Source organism: Lepidochelys kempii, chromosome 6, assembly GCF_965140265.1.
Source record: "Lepidochelys kempii isolate rLepKem1 chromosome 6, rLepKem1.hap2, whole genome shotgun sequence".
Taxonomy (NCBI): Eukaryota; Metazoa; Chordata; order Testudines; family Cheloniidae; genus Lepidochelys; species Lepidochelys kempii.
In genome coordinates this window covers 99,887,851-99,911,953 of record NC_133261.1, presented here as the reverse complement: position 1 = coordinate 99,911,953, position 24,103 = coordinate 99,887,851, and the positions used below count along the sequence as shown (strand labels likewise).

General features: G+C 43.6%; 1 long non-coding RNA gene across 1 annotated transcript in view; it reads left to right on the top strand.

Annotated features, from left to right (window-relative positions):
* The first annotated feature begins 1,937 nt into the window (after positions 1-1,937).
* Positions 1,938-24,103, top strand: part of LOC140913890 (uncharacterized) — a 39,874-nt gene continuing 17,708 nt past the window's right edge. The window contains exon 1 of the long non-coding RNA XR_012159688.1: positions 1,938-2,095. This is a non-coding gene — a long non-coding RNA (uncharacterized lncRNA). The remainder of the gene's footprint in view (positions 2,096-24,103) is intronic.

Here is a 24,103-nt window from a genome sequence, read left to right as displayed (position 1 = left end):
GGTGTCTTTTTCAGAAAAGGACCCAGAATATCCACAGCTACTCACTGAAATGGAACTTCAATGATGAGGAGTGGCTGGAGAGGGGCTTTGACCTGGTCTTGGGGTTTTCCCACTCTTTGGCATATCTCACAAGACCGGACATAGGTAGAAACATCCTTGCCCATTCCCTCCCAGTGGAATGACTTCCCCAAACGGTCTTTGGTCCTGTTCACCCCAGCATGGCAACTAGGATGATCATGGGCTAAGCTCAAGACTTTACCCGGTACTTAGTTGGAACTACCAACTGTCTCTGAGGATGCCAGTCTTCCTGGTGTCCAGAAGAAAGAGTTTCCTTGTATAAAAATCCTCTTTCTACAACAAACCTGGATTGATTGAAGAGCTGAGAGGCGGGGGGTTGCTCCGTGCCACCATCCAAGCTCTCTGGAGGCTTTCATCTGCTTCCTGTTCAGTCTGGAACTGTTCCCTTGATGCTGGAGACATCAGTTCCTCATTGGATTGTGGATCTAGGCTTGGTCCCTCTGGAAGCGATGTAGGGGATGGGGCTGTGTCCGTTGACTGTGAACCGCTCTCCGCTGGTGCACTATGTTGGGCTTCAGGCTCCGGCTGAGCCTCTTGTGTAGGGTTATCAACTGCTGCCAGTTCAGGTTCGGTGGGGCCCTCTGGTGTTGGGGTTGCAAGTACTGGATTTGGTGCTGGCAATGGGTCTGGCACTGGTTGTTCTGCTGGTTCTGGTTCTGGGACTGGTTCCATCTGGGTCTCTGGGACTGGATCCACTACTGCTGTGACAGACGTTGGCATGGGGTCCGGGTCCATCACCTCTGACCGGGTCCTGGTAGAAGTTTCCAGAACAGAGCTAGGCATGACAGCTTGCTTAGCCTGGCTGCGGGTGACCATTCCCACCCCCTTGGCTAGCTTCACATGATTGGCCAAGTCTTCCCCCAACAGCATGGGCATGGGATAATCATCATAGATGGCAAAAGTCCACGTTCCTGACCAGCCCTTGTACTGGACAGGCAACTTGGCTGAGGGCAAATTGAAAGAGTTGGACTTGAAGGGTTGAATTGTCACTTGGATCTCTAGGTCAATTATATTGGGGTCCACTAAGGAAGCATGAATAGCCGACATTTGTGCTCCGGTGTCCCTCCACATGGTGACCTTCTTCCTGCCCCCACTCACAGTTTCCCTCCACTCTGAGGGTATCTGGGCCTGAGGACCTCTGGTGTGATTCCGGTGAAATGAACAGTAATCTGTTGGGGTTCTTGGGGCAGTTGGCCTTCACATGCCCCAGCTCGTTACGTTTAAAACATCATTGTGTCTTTTGGTAACTTAAGGTTTTGCCTAGAGGGATTCTCTATGTTTTGAATCTGATTACCCTATAAGGAATTTACCATCCTGATTTTACAGAGGTGATTCTTTTACTTTTTCTTTAATTAAAATTCTTCTTTTAAGAACCTGATTACTTTTTCATTGTTCTTAAGATCCAAGGATTTGGGTCTGTGTTCACCTATGCAAATTGGTGAGGATTTTTATCAAACCTTCCCCAGGAAAGGGGGTGTAGGGCTTGGGGGGATTTTCGGGGGAAAGACGTTTTCAAGTGGGCTCTTTCCCTGTTATATTTGTTAGACGCTTGGTGGTGGCAGCAATAAGGTCCAGGGACAAAAGATAAAATAGTTTGTACCTTGGGGAAGTTTTAACCTCAGCTGGTAAAAATAAGCTTAGGGGGCTTTTCATGTAGGTCCCCACATCTGTACCCTAGAGTTCAGAGTGGAGAAGAAACCTTGACATCCCAAATTTTGTTTTCCTTAATTATGATAACCATAGCAATATCCAATCCCTTTTTGAATCTTGTTAAGTTTTTTGGCCTCAACAGCTTCAAGCAGCAGTGAGTTCCACAGTTTAATCACATATTTTGTGAAAAAATTCCTTTCATCCATTTTGAATCTACCAACCCTTTTATTGTCATTGAATGTCCCTTTGTTTTTGTCATACATACAGAGAGAACAGAAGAAGTGGCTCCCTGTCATAGACCATTGTGCTAGGCACTGCACAAACACAGAACAAAAAGTCCTTGCACCGAGGAGCTTACCAACCAAGTGTAAGATAAGAATTATTCCTTTTGTTGCTTACTTTCTTTTTTGATGGTTTTTCAAGGGAGTTTAATGCTGTTGAGATGTACTGGATTGATGTAAGTATTTATCCACACAACAGAGGGAGCAATCTTGCCTCACATCACCAGCACATACTCTCTGTCTGGAGAAACTTGCCATGTCCAATGGGTGAGAGAGCACGTCAGGCCCAGATCCTCAAAGGTATTTGAGCACCAAACTTCCACTGATTTCAGTAGGTGTTAGGCAGCATTCATTGTTTACTTAATTCTGTACCCCTAAGAAACAGCATTTGGGGGACACTGAGCTATAACAAGGGGTCCACATCCCAAAGCTGAAATACAGTCAGGGATGTATGGTTTAGAGGAGAACAGTGTGCTACCGTAAATGTGCTGCTGGCATTGATGAAAAGGTGTATTTTGGACAAAAAGCAACAGGTCAGGGAAACAAACAAACAAAATCCCAATAAAAGAAGTACATTCGTGCTACTGACTCGCTCTACAAGGCCAATCTGATCATTGGCTCAGAACTGCTCAAGAAAACTATATCTCTTTCCATTATCCAAAGGTTCTCAACAAGGAATGGAAACAGTTGTTTGGATTTTATTTCTGGTAAAATTTCTGTATGCTTGAGCTACCCAGTGGGGTGATCCCTGGTGCGAATGTTTATCATTCCCCTTCCATTTCAAACAAAATCACTACAGCACTTTTCAAGCTAAAACGGTAGGTTTCCTTTGCTATTAGCCCAAGTACAAAGACTTTAAGGGCCAAATCCTGAACCTATGAAGTCAGTGGGATGTTGCCACTGACTTTATGGGTTTAGGAGCAGGGCCTGATTTAGAAACCGTTGAAGTCAATGGAAAGATTCTCAAGGTTCTAAATGAGCAAGTGTAGCTTAAGCTCTAAGGGAAAATGACAACACAGCAGAAATCTGCAGTGAACTTTGTATCCAGTGATTCTTTTTTAAACAGGTCAACATCACTTATAAAATTAGCAGCCAGTATACAGAAAGCAATAATAACTGGTGTTATTAAATAAGAGGCATATTGGCAAGGAACTGGCATTTTTGTCTTTCTAGAGTGTTTGGCAAAGATCATCCATAAGGCTAAATGGGTGTAGCCCACACAATCCATTTTCTGAGAGTAAAAAGGGTAGGTACATTGGTGACGCTCATTCTTCTCCATTTCTGCTTCTGCATTTCAAAGATAAAGTATCTGTCTCACATTTGTTAAGAAAAAAGAAAAGATGAAACACATGTAGTTCAAATTTACAATGTTGACAGTTCTTTTATCCCCTTTGCACACTCATCCATTCCAATAAGGACATAATCAAGGGATTTTACTGTCAAAATCAGGACAAAGGAGTAGCGGAGTAATATAAATTCATGCAACTTTGAGAATAAAAACAACCCCGATGGCAATGATTTCCTTATTACTTGGCTAGCGTTCCTTACACTGACATTAACAGAAACAAGATTGATGGGTTTTGCCATTGCTTTTGGAAATATAATTATTAGTAGTTAACTAACGACTAACTGTTTAATGATTGTAAAGCTCTTGAAAGATAGTATCAGAACATAAGAATGGCCATACTGGGTCAGAACAAAGGTCCACCCAGCCCAGTATCCTGTCTGCCGATAGTGGCCAATGCCAGGTGCCCCAGAGGGAGTGAACCTAACAGGTAATGATCAAGTCATCTCTCTCCTGCTATCCATCTCCACCCTCTGACAAACAGAGGCTAAGGACACCATTCCTTACTCATCCTGGCTAATAGCCATTAATGGACTTAACCTCCATTAATTTATCTCGTTCTCTTTTAAACTTTGTTATAGTCCTAGCCTTCACAACCTCCTCATGCAAGGAGTTCCACAGGTTGACTGTGTACTGTGTAAAGAAGAAATTATTTTATTTGTTTTAACCTGCTCTACATTAATTTCATTTGGTGGCCCCTAGTTTTTATATTGTGGGAACAAGTAAATAACTTTTCCTTATTCACTTTCTCCACACCACTCATGATTTTATATACCTCTATCATATCCCTCCTTAGTCTCCTTTTTTTGCAAGCTGAAAAGTCCTAGCCTCTTTAATCTCTCCTCATATGGGATGCGTTCCAAACCCCTAATAATTTCAGTTGCCCTTCTCTGAACCTTTTCTAATGCCAGTATATCTTTTTTGAGATGAGGGGACCACATCTGTTTGTAGTATTCAAGATGTGGGTGTACCATGGATTTATATAAGGGCAATAAAATATTCTCCGTCTTATTCTCTATCCTTTTTTTAATGATTCCTAACATCCTGTTCGCTTTTTTTGACTGCTGCTGCACGCTGCGTGGACGTCTTCAGAGAACTATCTATGATGACTCCAAGATCTCTTTCGTGATTAGTTGTAGCTAAATTAGCTCCCATCATATTGCATGTATAGTTGGGGTTATTTTTTCCAATGTGCATTGCTTTACATTTATACACATTAAATTTCATTTGCCATTTTGTTGCCCAGTCACTTAGTTTTGTGAGATCTTTTTGAAGTTCTTCACAGTCTGCTTTGGTCTTAACTATCTTGAGCAGTTTAGTATCATCTGCAAACTTTGCCACCTCACTGTTTACCCCTTTCTCCAGATCATTTATGAATAAGTTGAATAGGATTGGTCCTAGGAACTGACCCTTGGGGAACACCACTAGTTAATGGTGCTCAGATATCCCCTCAAAGTACTGGATATCGCAGAGCTTCACTGTGTTTGGGTCTAATATAATCTTGCACAGGAAAAATGCCCTTCTGTCTCTTTAGACAACAGCATTGGACCTGCCCAGATCACAGCTGCTGTCATGCTGGGGAGAGCAGGTGCTGCTCCTATTGCCAGCAAGTGGATGGGGAGTGGCATTTTTGACCATAGGTAATTTAAGCAAACCTGTCTCACCTCAAGCACTTAACATCTGAATCTTGAGCAAACAAATCCCTCATTAGGCAACAAGGTGTCAAATAGACAGATCCATATAATCTGGGGCATAAACAGTTACCAAAGCCTTTAGAACAAACATGAGGAAAATAGTGGCCAATATTTCAAAGCTGAATTGCAAATTTTGCAGTACAACATTACAAAATATACGAATCCTGCTGCAAATCTCCTGAGTGACTACATTAAGGTGATTCATGAAGATAAAGGAAATTCATCCTTGTCAGCTAGAGATGAGAAGGATAAATTACCTGGGGACAGCCTATTATGTCTGTTCTTAGCACTTTTTAGATTACAGTCGATATTTATTTCTAATAAGTTATAATGTAATGGGGAGGTTCGCATTCACCTCTTCCATAATTCTGCTTTCATTCAATAATCCTTTGCTCTTCTCTCTCACCTTTAGTCCACGGATTTAACAATCCTTTACCAATATTTACTAATTAAGGAACACAACATCTTATGCAGTAGAAACCTATCATCCGTATTTTATTTTTGGGTAAACTGAGGTACAGAGTGATTAAAAGATTTGCCCATAGTCACACAGGAAGTCAAAGGCAAGTTCAGGATTAGAACCTAGGTGTCCTGTGGTAACTACAAGACATACTCCGCATCATTGTGTTTCATGCACATTTCCCTTTGACTATCCGCCAAGGTGAGTTAGAGGGTGGAGGCAGAGGCAGGGAAGGCAAAGCAACTCCATGTGGCAGGGGAGGAGCACAGCTGGCAGCCAGCTGCCCTGCTGCTTCCTCCTTCCCTGAGCTGCACAGACACAATGAGAGTGCCAATGCCAGGGGCAGAGCTGTCTCCTCGCTGCTGGGTGGCCAGGTCAGGTCTCGCACTATGGAGGTAAAGATAGCAGTGTAAATATTACCGGGCTCTGAAACCCAGAGTGGGGGGAAGGTCCCAATGTTTAGGCTCCAGCCAAACCTTTCATGTGTGCCCCCCCATTAGCCACAGCTACCTCGCCTCTGCTCCCAAGCATAAGGGGCAGCATGGGAGAAAGCATGAAGACATGAATATTTCTGGGAGTATGTCTACACTGCTAAAACAAAACACTCTCAGCAGCGAGTCTCAAAGTCTGAGTCAACCGACTCAGGCCCACAAGGCTCATGCTATGGGGCTAAAGATAGCAGTGTAGACATTCCTGCTTTGGCTGGAGCCCAAACATTGAGACCCTCCCCACCTACTCTGGGTTTCAGAGCCTGGTAATATTTACACTGCTATCTTTAGCCCCACATTGTAAGTCCTGTGAGCTTGATTCAGTTGATCTGAGACTCTATTGTTGGTTTGAGTTTTTTTTCCCTGCAGTTTAGACAGCACTGTTTCTGACTAATATTTAGTGGAAATGTGGCCAGGTTTCTTGGTACCTAATTTATTTACCTAAGAAAGTTGAGCTCAAGTGCAATGCCTGGCTTTCATGGAAGCCCCTGTATTAGTGTTAAGTCAATTTGTCAGCTGGGGTTGTGTGAGGAAAAAGAGGTCAAATGTCTTGTCCAGAAGGTTGCACAGTGAATCAGTGGCTAGAACCCAATTAAACCCTGCCCCCCCCCCACCCATGCTCAGTCCTTTGTATAACCTGGTCTCCCCACAGAGTGCAAGTGAAGGGAGTTTGCAAGCTTACACGGGTGGGTGCCAGAATAACCACAGTGTTTGCACTTTGGCATTCGGAGGGAGAAGCGTAGCTCTGAGTCTGCAGTATCTCCCTCAAGAGCTATATGATTTGCCCAGTCTACATTTAATTAACATTTATAAAGTCCTTTAAAGATGAAAAGCTCTCTAGGTGCTAAGTGTTATGATGATTATGACTGTACCTCACAGCTGTGTGCCACATGAGCAGCTGGAAAATCTAGATCGTGATTGCCAGGGAGGTGATGACAGCTCTCTGTCCATAATGCATTTACCCAAGATGCACTTGTGTATCTGTTACAGACCGAGCTTCTCCCCCCCCCCCCCGAAATTGTAGTATTTGTTGGTTTTGGCATTTTTGAAGGAACTGAATATCTCCAGCTAACAGATCTTGGGCCTAATGGAATGCAATGGAGCTACTGCAGGGGTGGATTTGTCCCCATTTGTTAAAGAGAGGGAGTTTAAGCCATGTTGCAAGGGTTATGAGGCAGCTTGGTAAGAGTGGTAAATATTATAAGTGGCTATACAGATAGAGATTTGGACTAGAACAGAAAAGGCAACCAGGTTTCTAAGAGTTTTAATCCTGGCCCTGATGCTGGCTGTATGTGTGGCCTTGAGCAAATCAGTTAACTTCTCTGTCTCCATCTCCTATTCTGTAAAAGGAGAAACAATCATTTCTTCACCAGAGTATTATGTGGATTTTATTAGTTAGGGTACAATCCACAAAGGTAGTTAGGCTGCTAAATCCCATTCTTAGGCACCTAAATCCTGTTTTTAGGCACCACTGCAATCCACAAAACTCCTAACTAATCTAACCTGGCTAACCTAACCCTGCCTATCTCACTGTATGCTTTAAGTTTTGCCTCTGGCCATGTACACTGCAGCCTCGCTCTAGGTGTCCCAGTGCTGGTCTCTTGCCTGAGCCTCAGAGTGATTTACTGTCTGGGGAAGATAGGTATTCAGCTGACTAAGGTTTGGTCTACACGAGCAAGTTATGTTGGTATAACTGTGTTGCTCTGGGGTGTGGAAAATCCACACCCTGGAATGATGCAGTTATACTGACCTAGCCCCCAGTGTAGGCAGCACTATGTTGACAAGAGGACTTCTCCCATTGATATAGCTACCACCTCTCAGGGAGGTGAAGTACCTACACCATTGGGAGAAGCAATCCTGTCGGCGCAGGTAGTATCTTCACTGAAGCACTACAGTGGTGCAGCTTTTTAAATGTAGATGAGCCATATGTCACATATAGGCGGTCCAATCCAGTAGGCATGCTCAGAGGTCACCTACCAGGTCAGGCCCATCAGGCAAGTTCAAAATAGCCAGGGAAGAAGCTCCCTTATGACCTTTAGTCCAGTGATTAGGGTACTTACCAGGATGTGTTAGACCTTCCCCCATCCAGAGAGAGGTGCAGGCATTTGAACAGGGTTTAGCAACCTCTCTGCTGAATGCTCTAATTGCTAGGCTCTAGAATATTCTGATTTATTGTGTCCTCAATCTCTCCTATTGAAGTTGTTCTTCTTTAATTGGCTAATTGAATATTAATTGGGCCAATGAAAGAGTGCCAGTGAGATTATAGGATAGTGGCTGGAGCATTTACCTGAGAGGTGGCTAGTCCCTGTTCAAGTCCCTTCTCCCACTCAGGAGGAGGAGGAGGGCTTTGAACCAGGGCATCTCCTATATTCTGGGTGAGTACCCTATCTTCTCAGCTAAAGGTATACAGGAGGCACTCCACTGCCTCTTTCTCCTACCTACCTCCTGTTTTATGAAGTTAGGTGTGCTTAGAGCTCACCTAGGAGATTGGGCCATGTATACAACTATCTTCCCCGGCTCAGGAATCGCAAGCAGAGGCAGGAATCTATCTTCATGAGAGGGATGGGGCTTAGGACACACTCATCTCTTGGCATCTCCCATTGGCTAGCTTAGGCACCTCCTTGCCTAGTGTGTTGGCTTTGTGAATCGCAGTCTAAAGCGCCTGTCTCTCCTCATTCATTGTATAGGGTGCCTATGTGCTTAACTCAGGCTTTGTCTAGCACAGTAGTGTTCCTATGATTTTCTAGGCACCTACAGATTAGATGCTGGAAGGTGTTGTGATGCTGAGCATAAATCCCTTCATAGATCTTGGCCTTCATGTTTCTAAATTGCTTTGAAGATGAGATGTGGTAAGTATTATTAGTATTGATGGGAATTATGTGGAACTACTGAGAGCCTACATCTATAACCTTATTCACAGTGAATAGTTCTGTCTTATGTGAATAATGTCATCATGCTCAGCAGGACTGTTCACATTAATAAGTACAACTCACTGAGAGTAAGGGCTGAAGAACCAGGCACAGGATAATCAGGAAATGATCTACTTAACTTGTGTGCAGCTGGCTGGTCTTCATTAGGAGGTAAAATATCTGAGTGTTATGGGCTGCATCTGTCTGTCTTTTTTGGCATTCCCCTAACCTTGGTATATGAGCATATCTGAAATCCCTCAGTATGAAACAGAGGACATTTGTCTTCATTAGGAGATTGCTCTTGAGAGTCCATTGCTAATGAAGCTGGGTCTCATTTGTTTTTGAAGTTGTATGTAAACAGCTAGTGTTATTAGTATACAATTACCAGAGAGTAATTATTGACTTACTGTAAATATGGCCAATAAAAATGTTGCAAATTACTCCTCCTCCTCGATTCCTTTAATGTATGAATCATATCCACAGTTCATCAGAAAGCACATTTTTTCCAGTGGAAGGTGGAATGATTCTTGTGTTAGAAAAATGTAAAGGGAAAATCTCTTGACTCCTGCCCCACTTCAAAGCAATGTGACTTCTCTGACTGCTGATGCACTATCCATCATTGCATTATATAGTGGCTAGGAGAAACAGAAAAACAACCCCTAGAACTGCTTTAATACAGAGATATTGCATCGTTCAATCAAATATGTGCAGTTGGGTGTAACAATCATATCTAGCAGCCTGGCATATATATTTGTAAGAAGCCTAAGGTTAAGCGCTGCTAAAGGGGACTATTTGAATTCTGCTATTAATAAACAACTATGGGTTTCAAAAACGTGAGCTAATAAATCTACAATGAAGAGGAAAAGCCATTTTTTGTAGCTCATTCATATAAAATGCAGAAGGGTGTTTGTATGTTTTTAATACAACTTAGGAGCCAGTTAAATAGGTTTCTAAATTGAATGGGACTTCTTATAGTTCCATACCATGTAACATGTGTTATGAATGATAATGCTTTGCCCTGTACAGCACTTCACAGACAAAGATCTCAAAATGCTGTGCTAATGTTAAAGTCCTAGGGCAGCTGGCCCTTTCGGGGAGATGCATGGCAGCAGCCCTACTTGTGACATAGCCAACCCTCCTCCCCAGATGAAAGGTGATTTGGCTGGTGAGCCATGTGACCCAATCAGGCCTCTGGGGTAGATGTGAGAGCAGCCCTGGGAGAGAGTATGTGTAAAGCAGAGGAGTTCTAGAGAATGGTAGCAAGTTTTCTGAAGCAGACCCTGAAGCACCATGGGAAACTGTAGTGGGGGAGTCTGCTTGTCTGCTGCCTAGTGAGGTGACCTGACCTCCAAACTGTAGAGGAAGGTTGGAAGACTGCATCCCAGCAGAGATACTGTGGATGAAAGACTGTTGTTATGAAGGTTTTGTTTAGAGTTCTGTATCCTGAAAATCTGTTGCCAGCAGAAAGGTACTAGTGGAGGGAGGGCTGTGGAATCCCTTAGCCAAGGGGGAAGGGTTTGGGCCCAGGAGGCCACCAGAAACTGTGTGAAGACTCAGTAAATCAGTATCCTGAAGACACATTTGTTTTAAATACTTTGGAGTGTGGAAAGTTACCCACACGAGGGAACTGAGGGTTGGGGACCTGCAGACGAGGGTGTGCTTTGCATTTAGCGTCCCTGCTCCAGTTAATATACAGAGGCTCCCAGCACCGCTGTGAAGTAGGTAATTATGGCTAGCCTTACTTTTCAGTTGGAAGAACTGACACACAAATTTCCACTTGCCCAAAGTTTTTGCCCAAATTTTTAAAAGTGGCCTCTAATTTTGGGATCCAGTTTTTGGATTTTTAGACACTTGGGGAGAGCTGATTTTAGGGGTGGGTGAGCAGAGCTGTTGCCCTGGTTACAAACTTCTAGTGGGCTGAGCTGCTGTGCTGTCTGCTTTTTTGTTTGCTCTGCTCTCATTGGCTGCTTTTTTTTTTCTGGCTTAGCCACTCTCTGGGGCACTGAAAATGTTTTCTGCTCTGGCTAGATAAACCACTAGGACTATTCATGTGCCCAGGGCCCAATTTTCAGAAGGGCTGAGCACTCACAACTGTAACTAGAGTCAGTTAGAGCTGTGTGCGCTCAGTGCCTCTGAAAATCATGCCATAGGAATCTAAAATTGGGCATACAAAATTGAGGCAATTGTAACTAGAAGCCACTTTTGAAAATCTGAGCCTAAGTGACTTGTCCAAGGTCCCATAGAAAGTTAGTGGCAGAGCTAGGGATCTAACCCAGGAATTCTGACTCCCGACCTGCTGTTTCAATTATTAGGAGATTTGAAGGGGGGAGGGGGAGAATCTAGAGCTGTTCCTTTGCATTTTTTAAGTGAATTTGCTTCAGACATAATCATAGCCCCTATGAGCTTTTTTTTGCTGGCATGAATATTCCCCTTGATGAACTGTGTTAGCAGAACTGTGATGACTCCATGTTCATGAAACCTGAAATGGTCAAGGGTACACAGTGCACAAACTTCCATTTCTTATAGTTACTTATTAAAGCTAGGATTTTGGCAGGGAGGTCACTGTGTTTGTGAATTTTAATAAAGTCCATGGCCCCTCACAATGACAGCTGCCGTGAGTCTGACTCCCTCCTGCGAGCACTGTGACCTGGCTCATGTGGTTGCAGGGCCACTCAGGTTTGGCATGTCTGCCTCACTGTAGATAGAGACATGGACACACCAAACCTGAATTGCACTAAAATCCAGCGTATGGGGTCGTGACGCTCAGAGCAGGGAGCCAGACCCAGCTCCATGGGACAGAAGCTGGCACTGCTGGGTGAGCATGGGATGGGCTTCCCCTCCAACAACCCTTCCCCTCCCCAGGGCATGAGCTTTCTGTGACTATGGGTTTTTTCCCCTGCACCTCTGCTGTGAAATTGACCAAAAACATGCATGACAAAATTGTAGCCTTATTCATCATTCATACTGAAATGTTATGTTCTTGCCACTGCTACTGAGAAATTATTTGTTTTATTTTTCTTTCATTTGATTGTCTATCACATTCTAAAAAATCACTGGACATGTAGCTTCTAGCTGCGATACCGGCCCAATAATTTTTCTCTTCTAATGAACCCTAGCATCAGGGGTGTCCGAAGCAATGACGCAAAAACTACATTGTCTTAAAAAAAAAAATCCAGAAAAATTTTAGCACTGCTAAAGACTACCCATGGCAGTACCTGCCTTCTCCAGAACTGGTGATACAGGGACCCACCCCAAAAAGAACATTTCGTTCCATTTCCCATGCTTGCAGCCTTTTTTTTCAAACCCTACTCACTTGCAACGTAGCCAGTGGGGAAAAGGGAAGCCTATAACAATACCAAACCATTGCACAACATCATTCATACAAATTGGGCTCACAGAGTTAAAATATCTGGGGAGACAAAATGAAGAGAAATTAGGCAAGGGCAAAAATATATATTTTCAGATGATCTTAAAAAAAATCAGTGAGGCAGAGGAAGGCGGTTCTATAGGTCAGGAGCTGCAAGAGAGAATGCTCTTGCTACTATATGGTGAGATTGGGTAGAAGGACAGAGAGGAAGTGAGTACTAAATGAACCAGGAGTGTGAGTGTGTGTGTGTGGGGGGGATAAAAATCTTTAAAACTAAGAATCTCAAACATGGAGGTATGAGAGCAGAATGGATTCCTGGCTAAACACACCATTAATCTTAAATCATATTTGACGTCTCCTACTTCCGAGTTTCTTCACGCAGTTCCTCTGAGAATACTTCATGCTTGATGACTAATACTATAGAATCTCAGAAGGACCCTTTTGCATTTCTAAGGACATGTTCACAGAGGATTTATAGTGTATGTGGTAGAGGTTGCCCAAATGTGAAGTCTTAAATACAGTTGCTCTAGCAAGGCTAGAGAAAAATGAGTCAATAATAGAAAGAACAAGGGAGCCACCTGACAAAGTTTAATTTGGAACAATTCTGTTTCAAATACCATGTGGCCGTGTTAGAGAAAAGGACACTGAGAAGAAGGGCAAAATGATCCCTACGTTATGCATCATAACTTCAGCAGTGGTTGTTAATGTGAAAGGCTTGGGAAGAAGCGGTGTTGACTAAATTTGCCCCCCAAAGTCAATGCAGCTCTGTGTTGAATTTGCAGAAGCATCCTCCTGGGAACTACAGCGATGATAGGCCAAAACCTACTCCCACTGAAGCATCTCCAAAACTAACTCACCATCTTCCTTCAAGACCCTCCATTGTTTGCTGGGATGATGATATCATTTCTAGATTTTCACAATGATCCCTTTTGTCTTGGAGTCTAAGAAGCTTACAAAAAAAATTGACAAGGGGTAGGCTGTTGTTGCATTGTGACCAATATTGTTTCCATGTCTATCTATATCCATTTCTTGATGGAAGGCCTGAGTCTGATGCCCTTATTCACACTGACTGATTTAATTCCAGAATAGTCCTATTAGAGTCAAAGAGGCTAGTCATGGAGCAAAAGTAGTAGAATCTGGCCCTTTATGTTGGGAAAAATGTTTGTTCAATTGCAGAGGAGAGTCCCCCATGGAAATGTAGAAGATGCCTTGCCTGAGATATTTGAACCTGGCCTAGACAAAGGACTAAAGAATATACTTAAGGTGGCAGGATTTGATTTAGATTTTTTGTAATTTCAACTGATACCAATGTTTATTTTTAAGCACTTTATTTTTAATCTATTTAAATTTGCACAGCTATGGGAAGTTTAAGGGGGCAGACGAGTATTTAATTATTGTAGATGTTGAGATTCAAACACTTTATACCCATTAAAATACAAATCGTCAGCAGCACATGTCAACATGCACAAAGTAAACTGCCTTAAATTAAATTCTAATATGTTCTGAAGCAGCATTTTTGTTGGCCTAGCTGTAATCTGATTATTGATAAAAATTTGTCAGTTTGTGGGGTTATGGTGAATTCAATGTTTATTAACATTTACCCATTAAAACAAATCAAAACCAACCCTAAATATACCCTAGGGAACAATCCTACATTAGCAAATTATTGGGACTAGTAGAGCTAAAAGGCCATTTCCATCTCTAATGTCTAGGATTGTACGACAGGCCTATGACTTTTGGTTCAAACTATTCATTCACTGAATCTCATTTTGTGACAGGCAGGGACTTGGATTTGATTCCCCTCCACTTTTCCTTGGTTACATTAAAAACATCAGAAGATGGCAGCAGAGATTGCTGACTCCTTCACATTTTGTTGCAATATTTGTCCAGCAGGATACAAATGCTCAGTGAAAGAACACAGGGCAGAGAGTCTTTTGTAAAAACATATTGATTTCATTCCAGAAAGATAAATTCATGGACTCTTAAGAGCTTATTCCTCAGTTCATTTTTTAATAGAAGTAATGTAGGAGTTATGAAAAAAAGATTCTCTTGTAATAAAATTCACTATCACATTCACTATCACTTCCATATGTCTTAATGGCAACACTCAGAAAAATAAGATAGCACTTGAGAAAGGCTGTAGATGCATTGCCTCTGTACAGTCTCCCTACCTCACAAATAATTCATATGTGGGTGCTGTTGCCAAGTTCCCTATAAGAACATCAGACTAGAGAACTGTACTCATACATTAGACTGAAAATGAGTGAGAGATACTGAGGAACTTAATGGAGAGTTGCTGAGCAACTGAAAAATAATTTCAGCAAGTGACTAATGGGACTGGCAATGGTGCCAAAGAAAGAATATTGGTGCCTTTCCTACCCTAGATTTAATAGCAAGTAACTGATAGGATGTGTGTGTAGGTTAACTTGACCTTCTGTTGCATGCAATGCACGCAGTTCTGAGTTCAGGTACATAGAGACATGTCTCTGCATATCTAGTAAAATGAGTGAGGGAGGATGCCTATATCTTTTAGTTAAGCTGTCAGGCTCTGTAGTGATTCCTGCCCCAGAAAGACCTAGACAATAGTTATTAAGAGGAAGACTGGATGGAAAGATGATTTATATCTAAAGGCAGGAGACTGGAGAAGATGCAGTAGAATCTGAACTACAGCTTTGGTCTGTCTCACTGCCTTTGCTGCCCTAGTAGATTTGAATTTGCTGTTCCCTGCTTTTACTCCTGCTGCTGCACACTGGAGTTTTGCTGCTCCTGCCTACCCCAGGAAGAGCACTTGCAATCTGTCCCTGCTTCTGCTGCTTTTCTAATGGCCACAGCAGTATCTAGATCGGGGTGGGCAAACTACAGTCTGCAGGCCAGATCCGGCCCATCAGGCCTTTGGATCTGGTCTGCGGGATTGCCACACCCATGGTGCCACAGGGCTAAGGCAGGCTCCCTGCCTGCCCTGGCCCCATGCCGCTTCCAGAAGCGGCCAGCACAATTTTCCTGCAGCCCCTGGGGGTGGAGCAGAGGGCTCCGCGTGCTGCCCTCGCCTGCAGGCACCGCCCCCCACAGCTCCCATTGGCCAGGAACAGGGCCAATGGGAGCTTCAGCGGAGGTACCCGCATGCAAGGGTAGCACGTGGAGTTCTCTTCCCCCCACCCCCAGGGACATGGCGGGGGGCCAGGGCAGGAAGGGAGCCTGCATTAGCCCTGCTGTGTGCTGCTGCCACCCCAGAGCTGCTCAAGGTAAGCGGCGCCGGGCTGGAGCCCGCACCCCAAACTCTTCCTGTACCCTGCACACCAACCCCCTGCCTTGAACCCCCTGCTGCACCCCAATCCCCTGAGCCCCCTTCTGCACCCCAACACTCTGCCCTGAGCCCCCTCATATGCCCCACACCCCAACCCCTTGCCCTGAGCTCCTGCCTGCACACCACACCCCTTCCCACACTCCAACCCCCTGCCCCAGGGCTACATTCACGGTCCCGCATGCAATTTCCCCACCTAGTTTGCCCAGCCCTGCTCTAAATGTTCTTGCTTTTTCCTCCAGCGCCTCTGCTTCGCTGAGTTGTACGTTAAGTGTTTGTGGGACTCTATTCCTAGGACTAAGAAAAGGGGGAGTAGAAGTGGTGGATGGGTTATTCCCCAATGACCAAAATGAACTGTTACTCACCTGAGTGATCCCCTTGAATTCAATGGGGCCACTTGAATGAGCAAAGACTGCTTGCATGAGTATGGATTGAAGTTCCAAAATTGAGAGAGAAAAAAAATCAGCTATGTAACAGCCCATGGCGTATGTAGATTGTGCTACTCAGACATGAATTCTGACAGCAGCTTTCTGTGCTTTCCCCTGAAGCACCTCTGCCTCCTCTATTCCCAGTTGTAGCTGAATTCTGCTTATCATATGGACAGTCTGGGGCTAAAGAAGCCTTTGAGCACTGGGTTAATAGTTTCACAGCAGAATATTATTTCTTTTGGCTAATATTGCCATGTACCAGCATTTCACCCTCAGGAGTAACTCAACTGTTGTAGCTCAGCTATTTCTTAATAGCACAGGAGTAGATCAAAATGTTCATGGCCAATGTATGAATCTGAGAGCAGATGCTTGCAGCAGTAACCTCAGTTCTGGCACATATGATTTGTGAATTTTCTCTTCATTTTGCAGGGTGAGAATGTTGCTCCTTTTTAAACTTAAGCCTTACAGGGAATTATCCAGGGTGCCAGTCAAACTGATGTTTGAGGATTTACATGTATGTGTGCACGGACTGTAGGTTGGGAGACCTGTCTCCTCTACCCACCTCTGCCACAAACTTTAACAGTTCACCCAAGCTCTGAGATTCTGCTTCCCCCATCTGTAAAAAGAGAATCATAATATTTCCCTAGCTTGTTGTGAGACTAAATAAACTATGGTTTGTGAAGCAAATTGAGAACTGGAGCTGGAAAGTGCTATCTGCATACCTACCCAGCCATCCCTTGTTCCAGTGCCCAGAACATTAGTGAAGTTGCATAATTTGAGAAGGGTCACTAGCCAGCCACGCTGCATGCTGTTATTTTATATGCCATTGGCCTGATTCACAAGCTAGGTTGTTGTCCCTTTGTGCCACTCTGGAGGTACAAAGATGCTATAATCACACTGCAAAAGTCCAGCAGCCAATTCTGGAGGTGAATTCCCCATTGGTGCATCTTTACTTCAGTTATATCTTGTGCCTCCATCCTTTATGCCAGGATAGGGGCATGGTGGTGGTCCTGGTATGCAAGTTATCCAACATAAAGCTGGTTGCTGATAACCAGGGATCTGGAAGAGGAAATAATATAGCCCAATGTGTCATTATGTTTCATCTCAGTGGAGCTAGTTCATGGTGATACCTGTGAGATTCTTATATTGGTATTTTTTTTTTAACTCTCTAAATTGAAGATTTCTAGTGTTGGGGAAACCTCCAAGGGGTTATGTGTTCAAGGTGAGAATGGATTAGCTCCCAAAATGGATGGACTTTTCTGATTGTTCTCTAAATTATTCAGATATCTTGAGTTCGCGCTATTGCTCCTGGTCTATCCCAAAGCATAACAGAGCGCTTCCTTTCTTGTTTGATTTAGGCTCTTCTGGTTCAGCTGGAATCCAGATATCAATCCCCAACATTTTTGTTCAACATTTGGGTGAAGATTCTGAGCAATTGTTTTATATGAACCCTAATTATGTCACATAGTCAAAGTGGCAAATTGAAATGGTTCCTTTTCTCATTATCTGCTGTTTAAAATATGCCCCTTCAAGACTGTCTGGCCATGTATTATGCTGTTTTGTGTAGATATAAATATAGGGGACAGCCTTTTAAACCCCAAGCCATAATGGCTTCATCCCACTTTGTTTGTTACATCTTGTCTTGGATCTTTTTATACTGATACCTTTAGAGTGAAATTCACTTCACTGAAGGGGCTGCATACAAGGACCTCACTTTTAGGGTCACCAAGATCGCCTGGTATAATTTTTGGCTACTCTTGTAGGGAAGCAAATGAGTCATTGTTTGACCAGCACAGCTGTTGTAGACCTAAGGCTAATTTTTTAAAATAAACTGTTCTGGTTTAAAGAAGTCCACCATTAACCACTTATCTTTCAGGGTTAGATTGTTGAACCCCTTACTCCCAATAGTAGTAATGGGGTTGTACTTAATTCTCATGAGCGCCCCTTGGCCAAGTGCGCACACCTGCACTCTTTCTCTACCTGTTTAGTGGTGGGTCTTCGCTGACTCAGCCCTCCAGCCAAGTCATACACAGTCCGTCTGTGAGATAAAAGATAAACAAACCCCTTTCAGAGTACAAGCCCAACAGGGGCCTCCCTGAGTGTCCTCTTCGATGTCTCCCAGTTTGTCCCTGCTCCAGAATAGAGCAGTGCCCCAGGGCTCTTTCCCTGGAGGCCATGTCTTCACCCTTTTAGGGCCTTTCTGGCCACAACTCTCCAGCTGGGCCACTGCAGTTCAGTTCCCTCCACTGGAGGTGCCTCAATGGGCTGGCTACTTCCCTACTGTGGCTAATGGGGGGGTGAAACTAGGCCTGCACACTACTCTAGGTCCCAGCCCAGAGATCCTGTCCCATGTCCCTTTATTTAAGTTACATCACTGCTCTAATTCTCTGGGTCACTTCCCCACAGCTCTGTGTCATCTTCACCCTTACCTCAGGGCCTTGTCCTGATGGAATCCCCACAACCAGCTCAGGGCTCCTTCTCACTAGGTTCTGGCAGGACTACCTCATCCAGCCAACTACATAACTTCTCCAGCTCTAGCAAGGAACTGATCTCAGGCTGGCCCTGCAGCTCTTTTTATACTAGCTGCTGGGTCCTGATTGGTTGCTTCCCACACAGCTGCTCTAGGCAGCTTGGAGGACCTCTCTACTGCCCTTTTCTGGGGTGGGGTGTGGCAGAGCTACAAGGCCTCCAGCAGGGGGTCTCAGGGCCTAGTCCATCCCGTCACAACGGGGCAGTTACTCAAACAAGTAGTCACTTTGAAATCAATAGGTCTACTAATGCAAGTAGGTGCTCCTAAGTGGGAGTTAAGGGCTCACAGTTAGGCCCCTAGTAAGTATAGAATCAGGCAGCACACAGTAAGATCTAGTATCTTTTCTCCAAAGATCCCAAAGGGTTCAACATGCTTCACAAACTAAATATACCCAAGGATTGCCCATCACTGAAATGGGTGGAATTGAACTGCTTTCAAGTAGGGCTGTCAAGCAATTAAAAAAATGAATTGTGGTTAATCGTGTGATTAAAAAAATTGACAGCCTTATTTTCAAGCAAAGCATAACAACAATGAACAGCGCTTAACAGGCAGAAAGTGAGGAAGAATACTTTATCCAGTTAAAATTTATTTAGTGGCTTCTTATATCACCTAGTTTAATTTTCTTTTTAGCATGTTTAAATCATAAATGCTCAAAAGTAAACTCCTGAGATATCAGGGGACATTGATTTTAATCAGTGCAAAAGGAAATGGTTCAAAATTGAAACGAACAGTCACCACCACTGGCAAAAGTATGTAGATGCCTCCTTTGCTTCTGTCTCTTAGGGTACATCTACGCTGCAAGTGAGGATGTGATTATAGCAGGTGTAGGCATGCCCATCCTAGCTTTAATCTAGCTGGCATGGCTAAAAATAATAATGTAACTGGGCAGCACAGGCTTCAGCATGGGCTAGCAACACAAGTATGTACTTAAGCTCCTTAGCTGGCTGGTACTCAGGTAGCTAACCAAAGCTCGTACTCAGGCAGCAGACGTGTGTTGAAGCTCATACGGCCATGTCTACATTACTATTGTTACCTGCGTTAGCTAGATTAAAGCTAGTATGGATATGCCTAGCCATACTACAATCACAGGTTCCCTTGCACTGTGCATATACCCTAAATTCTCTTTCCTAACTCTGCCTTTCCTTTAAAGACTGGACAGTCAACAGGCTACCTATCAAACGGGCTCCAGTAAGCAGCAGGGAAAGTGTTCCCACTATTTATTTCCGTTTAGGAATGTACGAAGTGGAGTCTTGCAGTGTAGCCTCCTGTTATCAGTGACCCACTGTTGATTAAGACTGTGGAGATAGCAATCTGCCTGGGTACCAATTCATTACATAAGATGGCTTTTTCAGTTAATTTGGGCACAGGTTATTGATTTAAACCAAATTTAGGAGGTTCCCCTATCATTTTTAGCAAATAAAATCTTACATTGGATTGGATTTCACTGCCTTAAATAGGAAAAAATGGCACTCCATTGAAAATGTCTTCTGGCTATAAGGCCAAATCCTAGAGGTTCCATCAATACATAGTGCTACTACTTTCAGTTTTTAATGGTCAATGTCTGGTTCGATAAGGATGTGCATGCTTTTTCTTGAAAGAGCCTTCTCCCCCCCATCTCTTTCTCTCTCTCTTTCTTTTTCACTCAGTACTTTCAGCCTGTCGCTGTCACTGAACTGATATCTGTATCTGCAGGATTTTGTTGGTGTTACCTGCTCAACACATTTCAGAAATATTTTCCTCATTTTTTAACTATGAATCTCAAGCTTTCCAGGTCTGGAGTCAAGCTTATTTCAGTAGTTCTTCCTGTAGAGGCAACAGTAAATATGAAATATACTCCTGGTAAGTCTGGGTGCTCTTGGATAGACTTGGGATGGATCCTAACTTCCTTGACATTTGGAAGTCTAGATCAGGCTCCAACCTTTGTGAATGGGGCCTGTTTTTCATCTTGACATGCTCATAGTTTTATGTCAGCTACTCCATTTTAACAACACAAAGCACAAAACATCTACAAAGCACTGAACAAACATTAACAAATTAAGCCCCCATAACACACTTTGGGCAGGGAAGTACTATTATCCCCATTGTACAGGTGTGAAACCAAGGGACAGAAAGGGTAAGTGACCTATCTGAGGTCATTCAGCAAATCAGTGACAGGGCTGGGACAAATTCTACAACTCCTGGAGCCCTCCCTACCTGTCCACACACAATCCCTTAGACCAATCTGCATTATTAAAGAAGCTCTTGTCAAGCACCTATCCCATTTTGAATGTCCTGAAAACTGATGGCTCCTTGTGAGTACAGGAGGTTGACATTTTTACTCTACCATCTGCAGTGAAAGGAATATTAGAGGAATGGTTCTTTTTTATGACTTCTCTAATTACTTCAAGTTTTAACTTCTTTAAATTGTATTGTGGTGTTCCTGAAATGTATTAAATTGTCAGCACAGGAGGCTGGACACAGAGCAGGTATGCTATGCTCAGTGTTTCCCCACGCTTCCCCACATTGCCTTGCCCCAGATTGGAAGGATCCTCTTAAAAGTTCTCCATGGTGTTTTTTTAAGAGGTGTTAATTTGGTTAATCGCCTTCCTATTCTGCCCCAGTGCTGGCTGCATTACAGTGTGGGTCATAGTGATTCCTGTATATGCAGGCACAAATTCTGTGTTTAGTTACAGCGCTCGGGTGTAAATCTAGAGTAGCTCAAGAGATGTTACTACAGATTTTAACTGAGGCAACTGAGAGCCGAATGTCACCCTTAGGTGCTAGATTCACAAAGGAATGTAGATGTGATGATGCTCAGTATCAGCATACCTAACTTTGAGGCATGTAGAAAAATCCCTGGAATTCACAAAGCCTGGGTTAGGTGCCTAGGTGCCCTCTACAATGAATAGGGAGAGAGAGGTTCCTCAGAATGGGATTCACAAAAGGTGTCTCCTTGCCTAAACTAGCCAATGGGAGGTGCCAAGCCAAGGGGGTGCACCCTGCCCCTCTCTTGGAGATAGGCACTGAAGTCTGGGTGGCAAGGAGGTGCCTTCCTTTGCTTGGGATGCTCAGCTGCAAACCCTCTCTTGACATTAGGTGCCTATACTGTTTTAGCAAGAAGCTGGTTTGGGCTGACGGGAGCACCTCCCTCATAGCTTTTAGCCCAGTGGTTAGGGTCCTCACCTGAGAGATCCCCAGTTCAAGTCCTCCCTCTGCCGAGATGGGTTTTGAATAGGGATCTGCCGCCTCTCCAGTGTGTGCTCTAACTTTTGGCTATGGAGATATTCTGATGTGGGGCTCCCTCCAGCTCACCTGTTGAAAGCTGTTGTTCTGGGAATAAATAATGACAGCCAGAGATAAAGTATGAGAATGACTTTGTAGCCTAGTGATTAGAGCATGCACCTGCAAGGTGGGAGACCTAGCATCCAATCCCCATATGCCAGTGACTCTAAATCCATGGTAGAACAGCTTTGACAGGAGAGACTGAGGGAGCCTCGTGAGCATAAATTCATTAATGTCTGAGGTACTCACGTACTATAATGCTGCGAGCCATATAAGTATTTAGGCCCAGATTTTCAAAAGTGTCCATTAATTTTGGGTGTCCAGCTTGAGAGCAGCCAAAAGATGATGCCCCCAAAAATACTGGAGATGTTTGGAAATCTCAGCCTTCATCATCTGTGCTTTAGTTTTTCCTTTTGTAAGCTGATGATACTTATGTGAGGATTAAGAATTATTAGCTGGCATATGGTTACTTGGGTTTTATCTGACTGATGGGCAGTAAAAAGGAGGAACCACTTTTGATATGTCTAAGATATAGTAGCTGTGTATTAGAAATGTAGAGGAGAAAAATATTTAAACACAGTGCTGGGTCTCGTAGCATTGTTGTTTGAATAATAATAATAATACTTTGTATTTCCAGTGTACAGCACCTTTCAGCAGAAGCTTTCAAAGTGCTTTACACCACCAGGTCGGCTTGCTAAGTATCCTTATCTCTATTTTACAGATGGGGAAACTGAGGCACAAAGAGGTTAGGTAATTTGTGCAGGAGCTGGTAGTGAATCAATGACTGAATAGGGAACAGAACCCAAAGTCCTAGGTCCCAGACCTACCCAGCACACCTTCCTAACAATGACTAGTAATTCAGATGGCTGAGGATATTTTGGCAGTTGCACAGCACCTTTCACAATGGGATTCTGGTCCAAGTGCTATAATAATACAAATATATAATAATAATAATAACAAGGCCCTCTTCAGATGGTGGGTGGAAGAACAAGAAAAAGATTATGTGAATTAATGAAACTGTGAACTTAACACCTCCCCAAAAGCTGAAAGCTGAATATCAGAGGAGGCAGGGGAGCTCAAAACAGGGCTAGAGATTTGTGTGTGTGTGTATGTATATATACACACACATTAAGAGGCTAAAAGGTTAACTAAAAGTCTTTATTGAAATAAATGGATGCTTATTAAGAGAGAAAGGCAGAGAATAGGTTAGAGAATGATATAATAGCCTATAGAACTGGAAAGAAGAACCTGAAAAAATATGCTGGCTGACCCAGGTTCATACTTCCTCCCCATATTAGATGGGAATTCTACACTGTATAGGAAGTGTGGGCTAGTGGGCAGAGCAAGGGAATGGGACCCAGGGCTCATATGTTCTTTTCCCAACTTTGGAACTGATTCTAGCTCTTTGGCTTTGGTTAGATTATTCACCCTCTCTGGGGCAATTCTTAAACCCTCTTCCATGGCTGCAGAGAGTTCTGGCCATAGTGAGACTGATGTGATTCCATTGCATGTGGGTGGGGCGGGGGAGAGGGGTAGGATCTGAAGAGCTCTTCATCTGTGTGCGGGAATTCCTTGCATACAATTGTGGAAGAGAGTTTGGGGTGTTTTTGTGGTTCCATCAGCAACACACCGCTGCATAACAGGGAAGGAGGCACAACTGAAATGGAGGTGACTGTGACCCTGGGGCAACAGTAGTGTCCACAGACTGGCTCTGCTGCTGTTCTGTGGCTGAGGGAGATGATTGCTCCCAGAAAGCCCATGAACATCCCTACTGGGCCCGGTATAGGGATGTGCTTTGGTTTACAATGTGAGGGTGTGTATGAAATATTTAGACTGGGTATTGCCTTGTGAAGTTTAATAGCTTAATATTTGTAGAGTACTCTGAGATTAAGGGCACTATATAAAGTATGAGGATTATCATACACTGTGTATAATATGGGAAGAAACACAAGTGCTTAAAATCCCACCTGTCCTTCAGGAAGGGAGGAGGCCTCTTTAAATACAGGAACTGAGTGTTGTTCAATGGAACCACTCTGTAGAAACCCCCCTTCAGCTCCAAATGTGAATTATTTGGAAGGATGGGGTATGTAAAAAGAGCAGGTTATTTTTGAACTGTTTTGCAGCCTTGTTTATGGCTGTTACTCCAAGGGAGCTACTATGATAAATTTGGTGAATGTTGCTCTTCATTGGTAGGACCTGGACTCCTTTTTGGAAGGGGCACTCTGAGGTCGGGATTACATTGAATGCATTGGAACAGAGAGCCATCATCACTTCTCTAACCTCTGCAGCGATCCTCTCAATCCGTCTGGCA